This window comes from Oncorhynchus keta, chromosome 24 (genome assembly GCF_023373465.1).
Source record: "Oncorhynchus keta strain PuntledgeMale-10-30-2019 chromosome 24, Oket_V2, whole genome shotgun sequence".
Taxonomy (NCBI): Eukaryota; Metazoa; Chordata; class Actinopteri; order Salmoniformes; family Salmonidae; genus Oncorhynchus; species Oncorhynchus keta.
The window spans coordinates 40072876-40087345 of NC_068444.1; positions in this window are offsets into that span (position 1 = coordinate 40072876).

Below are 14470 nucleotides of genomic sequence, written 5' to 3' on the forward strand. Positions count from 1 at the left end.
TGCATACTCACCAGACATGTCACACATTGAGCACATTTGGGATGCTCTGGATCGATGTGTACAACAGAGTGTTCCAGTTCTCGACAATATCCATCAACTTCACACAGCGATTGAAGAGGAATGAACAACATTCCACTCAATCAACAGCCTGATCAACTCTATGCGAAGGACATGTGTCGAGCTGCATGAGGAAAATGGTGGTCACACCAGATACTGACTGGTTTTCTGATCCAGGCCCATAATATTTTATTTAAAGATATCTGTGACCAACAGATGCATATCTGTATTCCTAGTCATGTGAAATCCGTAGATTTGGGCAGATTGACTTTTTTCAATTGACTGATTTCCTTATATGAACTGTAACTCAGTAAAATATGACATTTGTTGCATGTTGCTGTCACGGCTCTCGTCGGAATGAGCAGCGTGGTAAGTGTTCATGATATTTTATTAGAAATCACTCGAACAAAATAACAGAGTGAAAAACCTAAACAATTCTGTCAGGTGCAGACACTAAACAGAAACTAACTACCCACGAAACACAGGTCGGGAAAAGGGCTGCCTAAGTATAATTCCCAATCAGAGACAACGATAGGCATCTGCCTCTGATTGGGAACCACATGCGGCCAAAAACAAAGAAATACAAAACAAATAAATAAACAACCTAGAATGCCCACCCTAGTCACACCCTGGCCTAACCAAAATAGAGAATAAAAGCCTCTCTATGGCCAGGGCGTGACAGTTGCATTTATATTTTTGTTCAGTGTACATCACACCAAAACAGGATCACATTTCAGGCGGTCATTTAAAACAGCTCTTACACTAAAATGGCATTATCTTCATTTTCACAATATTATTCTAACCTTATGGTGTCAAAATATACACTCAGTGTACAGTTTATTATTTTTACAAAATGAAATGCTGCAATGTCTTGAGTCAATTCAATCCCTTTGTTATGGCAATCCTAAATAAGATCAGGAATACAAATTTGCTTAAGAAGTTGCATAATACATTGCATGGACTAAGTGTACAATAATAATTGACAAGATAACACCAGAGAACAAGGCTGACGTTACACATATTCCTAACCAATTGTGTTTTTCTGTTTGTTTCTTTGTAACATTTTTAAAAAACTGATTTTGAACATAATGTTGCTATCTCTTATGACCAAAAATAACTTCTGGGAATCAGAACTGCGATGAATCACCACGGAGCGGCAGAATCCTTTTTTTCCCATTAACGAGTCCAACAAGCCCGACGTGAACGACATACTGTATCCCCAGGAACAGGACCAGATCCCCGTCATTTGCGTGAAGAGAAGGCGGCGAAAAGGGTCCATAGGGTGGGCTGCCTTCTGAGAATTCGTAGGCAATCGAATAAATCCCCACTTCCTTCCATCCCGTTAGCAAACGTGCAATCTTTGGAAAATAAAATGTATGACTTACATGGAAGATTAAACTACCAACGGGACATTCAAAACTGTAATATCTTATGCTTCACGGAGTTGTGGATGAACGACGACATTATGAACATACAGGTGGCTGGTTATACGCTGTATCGGCAGGAGAGAACAGCGGCGTCTGGTAAGACAAGTGGTGGCGGACTATGTATTTTTGTAAATAACAGCTGCTGCACGATATCTAAGGAAGTCTCGAGGTTTTGCACGCCTGAGGTAGAGTATCTCGTGATAAGCTGTAGAACACACTATCTAGAGAGAGAGTTTATCTGTATTTTTCGTAGCTGTCTACATTCCACCACAGACTGACGCTGGCACTAAGACCTTACTGAATGAGCTGTATTCCGCCATAAGCAAACAGGAAAACGCTCACCCAGAGGCGGCACTCCCAGAAGCCAGGGACTTTAATGCAAGGAAACTTAAATCTGTCTTACCAAATTTATATAAAATCAAATGTATTTATATAGCCCTTCTTACATCAGCTGATATCTCAAAGTGCTGTACAGAAACCCAGCCTAAAACCCCAAACAGCAAGCAATGCAGGTGTAGAAGCACGGTGGCTAGGAAAAACTCCCTAGAAAGGCCAAAACCTGGGAAGAAACCAAGAGAGGAACCAGGTTATGAGGGGTGGCCAGTCCTCTTCTGGCTGTACTGGGTGGAGATTATAACAGAACATGGCCAAGATGTTCAAATGTTCAAAAATGACCCGCATGGTCAAATAATAATAATCACAGTAGTTGTCGAGGGTGCAGGAAGTCAGCACCTCAGGAGTAAATGTCAGTTGGCTTTTCATAGCCGATCATTAAGAGTATCTCTACCATTCCTGCTGTCTCTAGAGAGTTGAAAACAGCAGGTCTGGGACAGGTAGCACGTCCGGTGAACAGGTCAGGGTTCCATAGCCGCAGGCAGAACAGTTGAAACTGGAGCAGCAGCATGGCCTGGTGGACTGGGGACAGCAAAAAGTCATCATGCCAGGTCGTCCTGAGGCATGGTCCTAGGGATCAGGTCCTCCGAGAGAGCATACTTAAATTCATACAGGACACCGGATAAGACAGGAGAAGTACTCCAGATATAACAAACTGACCCTAGCCCCCCGACACAAACTAGGCTGAGACAGCAGGGGTCAGGAGACACTGTGGCCCAATCCGATAATACCCCCGGACAGGGCCAAACAGGAAGGATATAACCCCACCCACTTTGCCAAAGCACAGACCCCACACCACTAGAGGGATATCTTCAACCACCAACTTACCATCCTGAGACAAGGCCGAATATAGCCCACAAATATCTCCGCCATGGCACAACCCAAGGGGGGGCGCCAACCCAGACAAGAAGATCACGTCAGTGACTCAACCCACTCAAGTGACGCACCCAGACTATTTGCACCCCCCACCTCTTTTACACCACTGCTACTCTCTGTTGTTATCATCTATGCATAGTCACTTTAATAACTCTACCTACATGTACATATCACCTCAACTAAACGGTGCACCCGCACATTGACTCTGTACCTGTACCCCGTTGTGTATAGTCTAGCAATTGTTATTTTTCTCCTGCTTTTAAATGACTTGTTACTTTTATTTCCTTTTCTTACTCATATTGTTTGTTTAAGTGTATTGTTGGTTAGGGGATCGTAAGTAAGCCTTTCACTGCATGGTCTCTACAGCTGTTGTATTCGTTACATGTCAAATCAAATCAAATCAAATGTATTTATATAGCCCTTCGTACATCAGCTGATATCTGTACAGTGCTGTACAGAAACCCAGCCTAAAACCCCAAACAGCAAGCAATGCAGGTGTAGAAGCACGTGACTAATAACATTTGATTTGATTTAGAATAATCGTGTTTAAGAAGATTTTTTAATGACTACCTCAGCTCTTTAGCCCACACATAAAAGTATCTGTACGGTCCCTCAATTGAGCAGTGCATTTCAAACAGATTCAACAACAAAGACCAGGGAGGTATTCTAGTGCCTTGCAAAGAAGGGCACCCATTGCTAGTTGGGTAAAACGTGTGACAACCAACCCCGGTCACCCCTACTGTACACCCTCCTTCAGTGGCTTTGGTGATTTATAAAGAAATCTGGGTTTGAAGTCTCGTGACCAAATAAGATAATCATCTTCTCAAGTGATGCAGGTACAGTAAATTTGCAGGTAAAGCTCACTTTTCGATACAGAAATCAGGTTACCATGGTTTTGTTATGACACCCTAAAAGCCAGGTTTTCTATTTAGCAAATATTTATGTATGTCTATCGCACTTTGTCATTTAAAAGACTCCATAATGCAACCCATTATATAACCAAACATATTTACCTGCCTCCTCTTACATTTGGCATTTACAGATAAAATAATGAAAACCATCTGTGTGAATTAGAAAAGGTCAATTTGTGTGTGGCTCAGTCAGAGAGAGAGTCACAGAGAGAGAGAAAGTGAGCGTGTGTGTGTCTGTACTGTTTGTATGTGGAAGAGAACTGGCAGGTTATGCAGTCAAAGCTCTGCAGGTGCTCCAGTTACACTGAGCTGTGCCCCAGATCAGGGACTTCTGTCCCCAGCCTACACCCTCCTTTTAGCTCAACCTCCCTCTAACCCTACATCTCAACATCCTCCATATTCCATCTACCAAACAGCAGAGGGGTATACTACAAAACGGGATAGCCGTTGACACAAAGGTAGCCCACCTTTTAGCCAGGTAGCTTACCTTTTAGCCAGGTCAATTTCTATGGCAACGTTTCCTTCAGCTCTAACCTTGAGACGTGAATTGAGGACCAATAAAATCTCTCGCAAAAATTCCATCAACATCCCCTTCATTTGAGGAAGACGACTGATGAAATATTTGATTAATTAAATGTTATTTTGTTTTAAAAATAGTCAATAAAATACCTATCAAACTCCACATTTAGTGTAGAAACTTCACAGATGGTTCAACTTTTGCAGGACTATATACAAATATTTGATCGATAGGAGTGGAAAAAATGGTGCTTGTTTATTGATAAGCACACCAAAGTAAGACGGCACTTCTAATAGCCTATTAACCACCAAAGCCTGAATTTGCAGGAGAAACTATTTAATTTAGATTTTGTCAAAAATGTAAATGTGGCACTAACTCGCCCATGGATTGCTGCTTCAACATTGTCTCAAAATGAAGATCTTGGCATTCAACTCGTTGGACTATCCACATGCTGGAAAGCTTAGGAAAATCCTGACTAGATCTAGTTTACCCCTCCTAGTATACCCCTCTGCACGCACCATGATGTGAAAATCCAGAGATGTTGCCAAAACCAACCACAAAAGCGCATATGTGTCTAGTTGTCTGTACTGTGTGTATGGGGGCCCTACAGGTGCTCCCATTATACTGAGCTGTGCTCCAGATCAGAGATTCCTGCCACCAATGTTCCCCCCAAAAATGTTGGGCATTGAGCAAATTTCAGATCTGCTGAGCGCAACTTGAACATTGTGAAAATTCTGTGCAACTTCCAGCACGTGTTTACTGTGAATACTGAGTCTGTACCCGCTTTTTAAGTTATAGTTTCAGGCAGTGGTCAAGTAGGATACTGTGGTTATTTGATCATTATATAGGCCTACCAGAGTGGCGAAAATGCATCCCATACCATAATGGAGAAAATGCATCCCATACCATAATGGAGAAAATGCATCCCATACCATAATGGAGAAAATGCATCCCATGACATTTTAACATGGAAACAGCTGTTCTATCATTCAGCCTACAGTAGCAGCCAATGTGTGGTGTTCAATGTACATGCAGGGCTTGACATTAACCTGTTTATCCACTTGTCCTTCAGACGAGGTGACTAAAAATGTTGTGTTTTTTTTTTTTTTGAATTTTACCCCTTTTTCTCCCCAATTTCGCGGTATCCAATTGTTGTAGTAGCTACTATCTTGTCTCATTGCTACAACTCCCGTACGGGCTCGGGAGAGACGAAGGTTGAAAGGGACTTCTGTGCAGTACAGCACCCTTAACCACTGCGCCACCCAGGAGGCCCACAAATGTTGTGTTGTTTGATGCAAGAAACCACTTTACAAAATTAAATGCACTCTTGTTCCCATAGCATTATTATAGAGAATCAAATAAATGATGATACCCTCAGCCTTTTGGCTTATTCAAGACCGTACATATTACTTTATTTATATGAAGGCGACAAAAACAATAACCAATCCAAAAAACGTGCCGCTAAATGCTATAGTGCCAACAAACAAAGCCAACTTCCCACACAGAAAGGAGGGAAAGGGCTACCTAAGTATGGTTCCCTGATTGAGAACCATACCTGGCCAAAATCATAGAAAAAGAAACATAGAAAGACCATTCAAAATCACACCCTAATCAAACCAAAAAGAGACATGAAAAGGATCTATAAGGTCAGGGCGTGACAGACCGTATCAAAATACAACATGGCCCTTTACACGCCTCACTTTTCCAAGATGTCTAGAAATGTAAACGTTTTGTGCTCTTGTAGGAAGCAATCACCCCCCCATTGCCGACTACAAATGATCTCACTCATATTCCAAGATGGCATAGTTGTCAGACGTCCTTTGTCCTCGTCTTGTCGTGTCCCGTGTATATATATTTACATCTTTTCTTCGCATATCTTTTTATATATATTTTTTTTTTCTTCTAAAAACTCAACTTCAAAACACTCTCCTGCAACCCTGACGGGCTCTCCTGCAATTATTCACCTCAAATCTGAAATCCACAACAGAAGCTAGCCAGAAGCTGGCTAACGTTAGTATTCAGCTAACCACGGTTGGCGGTCATCAGCTATCCTTTAGCTCGAAAAGCTATCACCTGGTTTCAATTATGTTTCTAGAGACAATATCTCTCTCATCATCACTCAATGCCTAGGTTTACCTCCACTGTATTCACATTATACCTTGAAGCTATTTTATCGCCCCCAGACATCTGCTCCTTTTGCTCTCTGTTCCAGACGTCCTAGACGACCAATTCTCATAGCTTTTAGCCGTACCCCTATCCTACTCCTCCTCTGTTCCTCTGGTGATGTAGAGGTGAATCCAGGTCCTGCATTGCCCAGCTCCACTCCTATTCCCCAGGCGCTCTCTTTTGATGACTTCTATAACCGTAATAGCCTTGGTTTTAGAAGCCTCCTCCCTAAGTTTGTTTTATTCACTGCTTTAGCACACTCTGCCAACCCGGATGTCCTAGCCGTGTCTGATCCTGGCTTAGGAAGACCACCAAAAACTCTGAAATCTCTATAACTAACTACAACATTTTCAGACAAGATAGAACAACCAAAGGGGGTGATGTTGCAATGTACTGCAGAGATAGCCTGCAGAGTTCTGTCCTACTATCCAGGTCTGTACCCAAACAATTTGAACTTCGACTTAAAAATCCACCTCTCTAAAAAAAGTCTCTCACTGTTGCAGCCTGTTATAGACCACCCTCTGGTTATGTTTCCACTTGCCTCTAAAGAAAGGTGTATTCAATGTTCAAGCATTCTTATTGGTTGGTTCTTCTCTGATGACAATAAGGCGTGTTGTGATTGGCTCCGCATGCAGATAGGGGGAGATCGCGAACATCAGGTCTCCCCAGTATGAAAATGTGATGCAAGAGGTAGGTCACGTTCTGAGCACTGTTTTCTATTTTACAATGTGTACAATTTTTCTACACATTACTGATTTATACATGTGTGGGTATATGGTACCTGTTAGGGATTGAGGGGCTTTCTGGGATGTGCTTTGGCATATGATTGCTGTAAATACGTGTGTTAGCTAGCATACACCGATGTAATGGTCACATAAGCCCACTGCTAACACAGTTGTTTTCTTGCTACAGATTTTTACCATTGACAGCCATCAATTTAACAATGGGTATTTACACATGTTATATTTTGTATTGTATTTTTGTATTTTCTTCACCCAGTATGAAAATGTGATGCAAGGGTAAGCCCTGCACAACTAACGTGCTGTTTCCTATTTAACAACAGAAATAAATTATGCTCAACTGGGCCTGCTGGCTGGGGTGATTTATTTGGACAAAACAGGAGAGTACGATTTACATCTGTTACACTAAGTCTTGCATAGTTTCTGTATGTTGCATTGAAAGTGGCTAATATTGTGTTGGTTCGATCACAATTACCACAGTAATGTTACCTAAGGGGGAAAACGCTAGAAAGTTAAGTGCAGTTGAACATCATGCTTCTCTGTGGGGGCTGATATTTCTTCTGAATGGCAGTCCCGGGGGAGCTGCATGCCTGCGCACATGCACAGCTTAGAGGGAACATTGCCTGCTACCTGGCTCCATTCTCCCCACCAGCGTCCATCTACTGCTATCCGCATAACCAAAATCTTAAAAAATTAGCACCTTGATACAAAATTCGACATATTCTGTACTGTTATGTACGTACCTGTATGAATGATCACGTCTCTTGGACATAATGATAGAACCCTATGTATTGGGGCGGCACTGCCAACTACCTGGGACTCACACGCTAGTGCTCATCTCCCTGTGTGTGTGTGTGTGTATGTGTGTGTGTGTGTGTTTGTGGTCCGTACTAGGTGTGTTTGTGGCTAGCTGAACAACCATGAATCTCGTGTCTCAAACCTACTGACCCTCAGTCCAAATGGCCAGTCATAATGACAGCACTTCATTTTTCAACTCAAAAGCCAAAGCAGGAAAGACACAATTACCCCTAATGGAGGTCTCAGTGTGCAGGAGGTTGGTAGTGCGGTCTGCACTCTCAGCCTAAAATACAACACAGTGTTCGCTGTTGCTCTTTCCGCTGTCATTCATTCCCTCACACTGTCCTGTACTCTTATTAAATGTAATTGGTTTGGTGATGGTATAAACAATTTGTTCTTCTGTCATTAGGATGTTAGCTATTTCAGAGTGTTCGTGCATGACACAAACAACTCTACCTGCAGGAAACAAACTATTGCATGTTGGTAAAAGCATAGGGATGCAAAACCTTGAGGAAATCTGTATGAATAAAGACTTCAATTAGCTTGAGGTAAGACAGCATCATTTTAGGAGGTTTTGCTGCTAAGGCCCCCTCTCTGCACATGCCACGCAAGTGTTACTTGGGGGTGTAGGCCTGCATGTTGGATCAATACACTTGTTGAACCGCCTGCACATTTTATTCTGCACATTTTGAATTCTGCCACGGTGGCATTCATTTTTAGTGAAGCTCTGTTGGAGTCAATTTTGTTACCATAGTCCTACTACTTTCAGCATAAACAAAGCGTGCGCTTTTCATTTATGGCACGTCTTTGTAGGCCTACATGGCCTGACTACGATAGGCTACAACAGCACACACACTCACAATCAATCTCACCCTCCTCCATCCACCTGTGTTTGTCTACCCCTGATACACTCTCGTCATTATCACATCATTCACACATCCACCTCTCCCTGCTTTTCCCTCCCACTCCTACTCTCCTTCCTTACTCTGCATATAACTAACATGTGACACAGTTGTACAAAGTTAGTCAAACTCTGTTAACTACTCGGCAAAGTAACACAGCAACAAATCCCTTCTACTTTAGATACTATTTTTAAAGGAAGTAGACCATGCGTTATTTTTGTCACATTCGTGCTCATATCAACCTGTGTTGCCTTTGAGTTCCTAAAACCACATGAAATAGACAATAACAGATTGGGGGGGGTCTCTCAAATAAGTACAACATACATAAACCACTCCATTCCAGTATCTTTAGTGTTGCCATGGCTATGTTCTGCCCCGGAAATGGTCTATATAAGGTCTCACAATTGACAGTGCATGTCAGAGCAAAAACCAAGCGATGAGAACGACGGAATTGTCCGTAGAGCGCCGAGACAGGATTGTGTCGAGGCACAGATCTGGGGAAGGGTACCAACACATTTCTACAGCATTGAAGGTCCCCAAGAACACAGTGGCCGCCATCATTCTTAAATAGATGTTTGGAACCACCAAGACTTCCTAGAGCTGGCCAAACTGAGCAATCGGGGGAGAAGGTCAGGGAGGTCACCAAGAACCTGATGGTGACTCTGACAATGCTCCAAAGTTCCTCTGTGAAGATGGGAGAACCTTCCAGAAAGACAACCATCTCTGCAGCACTACACCAATCATGCCATTATGGTAACGGCCAAACGGAAGCCACTCCTCAGTAAAAGGCACGTGACAGCCAACTTGGAGTTTGCCAAAAGGCACCTTAAGACTCTCAGACCATGAGAAACAAGAGTTCAATCTTGGTTTCATCAGCGCAGACACTCTTTGGTCTGAATGCCAAGAGTCACGTCTTGAGAAAACCTGGCACCATCCCTACGGTGGAGCATGACAGCATCATGCTGTGGGGATGTTTTTCAGTGGCAGAGACTGGGAGACTAGTCAGGATCGAGGGAAATATGAACGGAGCAAAGTATAGAGTGATCCTTGATGAAAATCTTCTCCAGAGTGGTCAGGAACTCAGACTGGAGCGAAGGTTCACCTTCCAACAGGACAATGATCCTAAGCACCCAGCTAAGACAAACACAGGAGTGGCTTTGGGACAAGTCTCAATGTCCTTGAGTGGCCCAACCAGAGCCGGGATTTAAACCTGATCGAACACCTCTGGAGAGACCTGAAACCTGCTCCAGGCGCAGCAATGCTCCCCATCCATCCTGACTAAGCTTGAGAGGATCTGCAGAGAAGAATGTTTGAAAATCCCCAAATACAGGTGTGCTAATCTTGTAGTGTCATACCCAATAAGATTCGCTGCTGTAATCGCTGCCAAATGTGCTTCAATGAAGTACTGAGTAAAGTGTCTGAATGCTTATGTAAATGTGATATTTCTGTTTTTCATTTGTAATAAATTAGCAAACATTTCTAACCTGTTTTTATTTTTGTCATTATTGGGTATTGTGAGGCGGTTAAAACATTTTTTAAAATCAATTTTAGAATAAGGCTAAAATAACCAAATTTGGAAAAGTCAAGGTCTGAATACTTTCCGAAGGCACTGTAAGAAAGCCTTGTACTGTTAATTAACATTCACTGGGCCAATCATGTCTGCTCAATTAATTTGCTTACACTATGGACTCAGTTTCAGCTCCATTTCCTCTTTTTCTTTCCCCAAATCCCCTAGCATATCCCTAAGGGTTTATTTGTCTGAAATGCCCCATGTAACCCTTACTCACACCTCAAATCCCTCTGTGACCGTCTTCTCCTCCTATCTGATCCTCTCTCTGCCTGGGACCCTGACGCTGCTATCTTAGCCGGCTGTCCTTGACTGTGGCCTTCCTCCCTGACTGCCCTGTGTGTGCGTAGAGGAGCTGTGTGTAGGGAAGCGGTGTGTATGTCTGTTTAATACATAGTATGTGCGCAAGTGCTTGCGTGATCAGTATTAATGATGCAGTCTTGAAATGCTGCACATGTCTAAACTCCATTTTTGCGTCAGGTTTAACACTGGTAACCGGGATCCTGAAATATCCTGACCAAGCTCCTTCCTGATTTCTGAGGAAAAAATATGGGAACTTAGGCCCAATTTACTATTTCTATACCGCACTAATGCAAAATATGCACAAGCAAATAGCTGCGTGACACAGACATATCAACTCTGGCTTCGTTCATACATTAGACCAGTCATTGCAAGACTCGCAGCCTACCATATTTACTCAACATAAAATCCCAAACTTACTTGCATGGCTGCTATAATTCTATAATCACTGTTAACAAAATGGCTGATACAGGAAAATAATTCTGCAGCATCAGGACATTTTGTAGGGGCAAATTATGTCAAATTTCAAAGTGGAAATTACTTTATTAATCCTTTTTAAAACTAAAATTCACTACAAGTTTGCATTTCCTGCTTTTTAGGAAAATTGGCTGCAACAACAAGAGTGATCAAATTAAGATCCTACATCTGTACATTGTGTCCACAATAGCGCTCAAGGAAATAGACTTGTGCAACATTGTTCCATGATGTTACACTAAAAAAAGTGAGAGTGAGAGGCTTGACTAGTCAGATTTGCAGGAAATTGATCAACTGTGGAGCTAAATCTCTGTTTTTGGATATACTGTATGAAATTCTGCAGCATCCAATTTTTTCAGCATTCTTTTTATTTTATTTAACTAGGAGGGTCAGTTAAGAACAAATTATTATTTACAATGACAGCCTAGGAACAGTGGGTTAACAACCTTGTTCAGGGGCAGAACAACATATTTTTAACTTGTTAGCTCGGGGATTCAATCTAGCAACCTTTCGTTTACTGGCCCAACGCTCTAACCACTAGGTTACTTGCCGCACCATTAGCAGGTTATCATATCATGTAAAAACAGCCACAAAATTCCCAAATTCCCCTGATATCCAGACTTTTGTAATTGTCACTAGATAATATTTGACCAGTCGGCCAACAGTGCTTAGGCCTGCCATAAATCTAGGTTACATCAACAAAATATGGTGGACATTGAGAGAACTTTGAGTTGATTAAATTGCAACAAATACATAAACTGTTAGATTCCTGTGTATATTTACAAATTTACAGTGAGATAATCCATATCTTTTTCGCAGGTATCGTATGCCTTTAAATAGCATTTCCAGTCTGAATGGGAATACTGGGATACCCGAGAAGTGCTTGCAAGTTTCTCAATGGCAACAGCACTTTAATGTATTTAATGGTGGTGTAATCTCGGTCAACCAATAACTAAAGTCTCATGTAATTGGTCAGCTGCTCAATTAAGTTCTGGTTCCATACGTGTTAAGAGAAGAGATTAGGAGATGCTAAAAATATATTAAGCAAGCACTACACCATTTGGTGCATGTGATAATTAAAATTGTATTTAATTTGGCACAAAGCTCAATCTAGATGGCGCTGACGGAGAAGGTCGAATTTGCTATTTAGTCACTTTTTGTGTGTTTATTTTAACCTCTATGTACATAAAGTTTATACTATTATCACATATACCAAATCAAATGTTATTGATCACATACACATGGTTAGCTGCTGTTATTGCGAGTAGCAAAGTGCTTGCGCTTCTAGTTCCGACAATGCAGTAATATCTAACAAGTAATATAACAATTCCACAACGACTACCTTATACACACAAAAAAAGTAAAGGTATGGAATAAGAATATATAAATATATGGATGAGCGATGACCAAGCGGCATAGGCAAGATGCAATAGATGGTATAAAATACAGTATATACATGAGATGAGTAATGCACAATATCTAAACATTATTAAAGTCGCATTGTAAAAGTGACTAATGATCCATTTTTTAAAGTGGCCAATGATTTCAAGTCTGTATGGAGGCAGCAGCCTCTCTGTGTTAGTGATTGCTGTTTAGTAGTGTGATGGCCTTGAGATAGAAGCTGTTCTTCAGTCTCTCAGCTTTGATGCACCTGTACTGTGACCTCGCCTTATGTATGGTAGCGGGGTAAACAGGCCGTGGCTTGGGTGGTTGTTGTTCTTGATGATCTTTTTGACCTTCCTGTGACATCGGGTGCTGTAGGTGTCCTGGAGGGCAGGTAGTTTGCCCCAAGTGGTGCATTGTGCAGAACGCACCACCCTCTGGAGAGCCTTGCGTTTGTAGGCTGTGCAGTTGCCATACCAGGCGGTGATACAGCCCAACAGGGTGCTCTCATCTGTGCCTCTGTAAAAGTTTGTGATGGTTTTAGGTGACAGGCCAAATTTCTTCAGCCTCCTGAGGCTGTTGCGCCTTCTTCAACACACTGTCTGTGTGGGTGGACCATTTCAGTTTGTCCGTGATGTGTACGCCGAGAAACTTCAAACTTTCCACCTTCTCCACTGCTGTCCCTTCATTGTCCATTTGGAAGACCCATTTGCGACCAAGCTTTAACTTCCTAACTGGTGTCTTGAGATGTTGCTTCAATATATCCACATGATGCCATCTATTTTGTGAAGTGCACCAGTCCCTCTTGCAGTAAAGCACCCCCACAACATGATGCTGCCACCCCCGTGCTTCATGGTTAGGCTGTTGATCCTCGGCTTGCAAGCCTCCCACTTTTTCCTCCAAACATAACGATGGTCATTATGGCCAAACAGTTCTAATTTCGTTTCATTCAGACCAGAGGACATTTCTCCAAAAAGTATGATCTTTGTCCCTATGTGCAGTTGCAAACCATAGCCTGGCTTTTTCTATGGCGGTTTTGGAGCAGTGGCTTCTTCCTTGCTGAGCTGCCTTTCAGGTTATATCAATATAGGACTTGTTTTACTGTGGATATAGATACTTTTGTACCCGTTTCCTCCAGCGTCTTCACAAGGTCCTTTGCTGTTGTTCTGGGATTGATTTGCACTTTTCGCACCAAAGTACGTTCATCTCTAGGAGACAGAACACTTCTCCTTCCTGAGCGGTATGACGGCTGCGTGGTCCCATGGTGTTTGTACTTGCGTACTATTGTTTGTACAGATGAAGGTGGTACCTTCAGGCGTTAGGAAATTGCTCCCAAGGATGAACCAGACTTGTGGAGGTCTACAATTTTTTTCTGAGGTCTTGGCTGATTTCTTTTGGTTTTCCCATGATGTCAAGCAAAGAGGCACTGAGTTTGAAGGTAGGCCTTGAAATACATCCAGAGGTACATATCCAATTGACTCAAATTATGTCAATTAGCCTATCAGAAGCTTCTAAAGCTATGACATACTTTCTGGAATTTTCCAAGCTGTTTAAAGGCACAGTCAACTTAGTGCATGTAAACTTCTGACCCACTGGAATTGTGATACAGTGAATTATAAGTGATCTGTCTGTAAACAATTGTTGGAAAACTTACTTGTGTCATGCACAAAGTAGATAACTATAGTCACTATAGTTTGCTGACAAGAAATTTGTGGAGTGGTTGAAAAACAAGTTAAGAGTTTTAATGACAACAACCTAAGTGTATGTAAACTGAAACGTGGCAGTGTGATGCCAGGACAACAGCCTCTCTCTCAATGTCAGGAAGACATGATCGTGGACTACAGTAAAATGTGTGGAGAGCATGCTCCCATCGGCAGGGCTGTAGTGGAGCAGATCGAGAGCTTCAAGTTCCTTGGCGTCCACCTCACGAAAGACTAAACATGGTCCACTCACACCTGC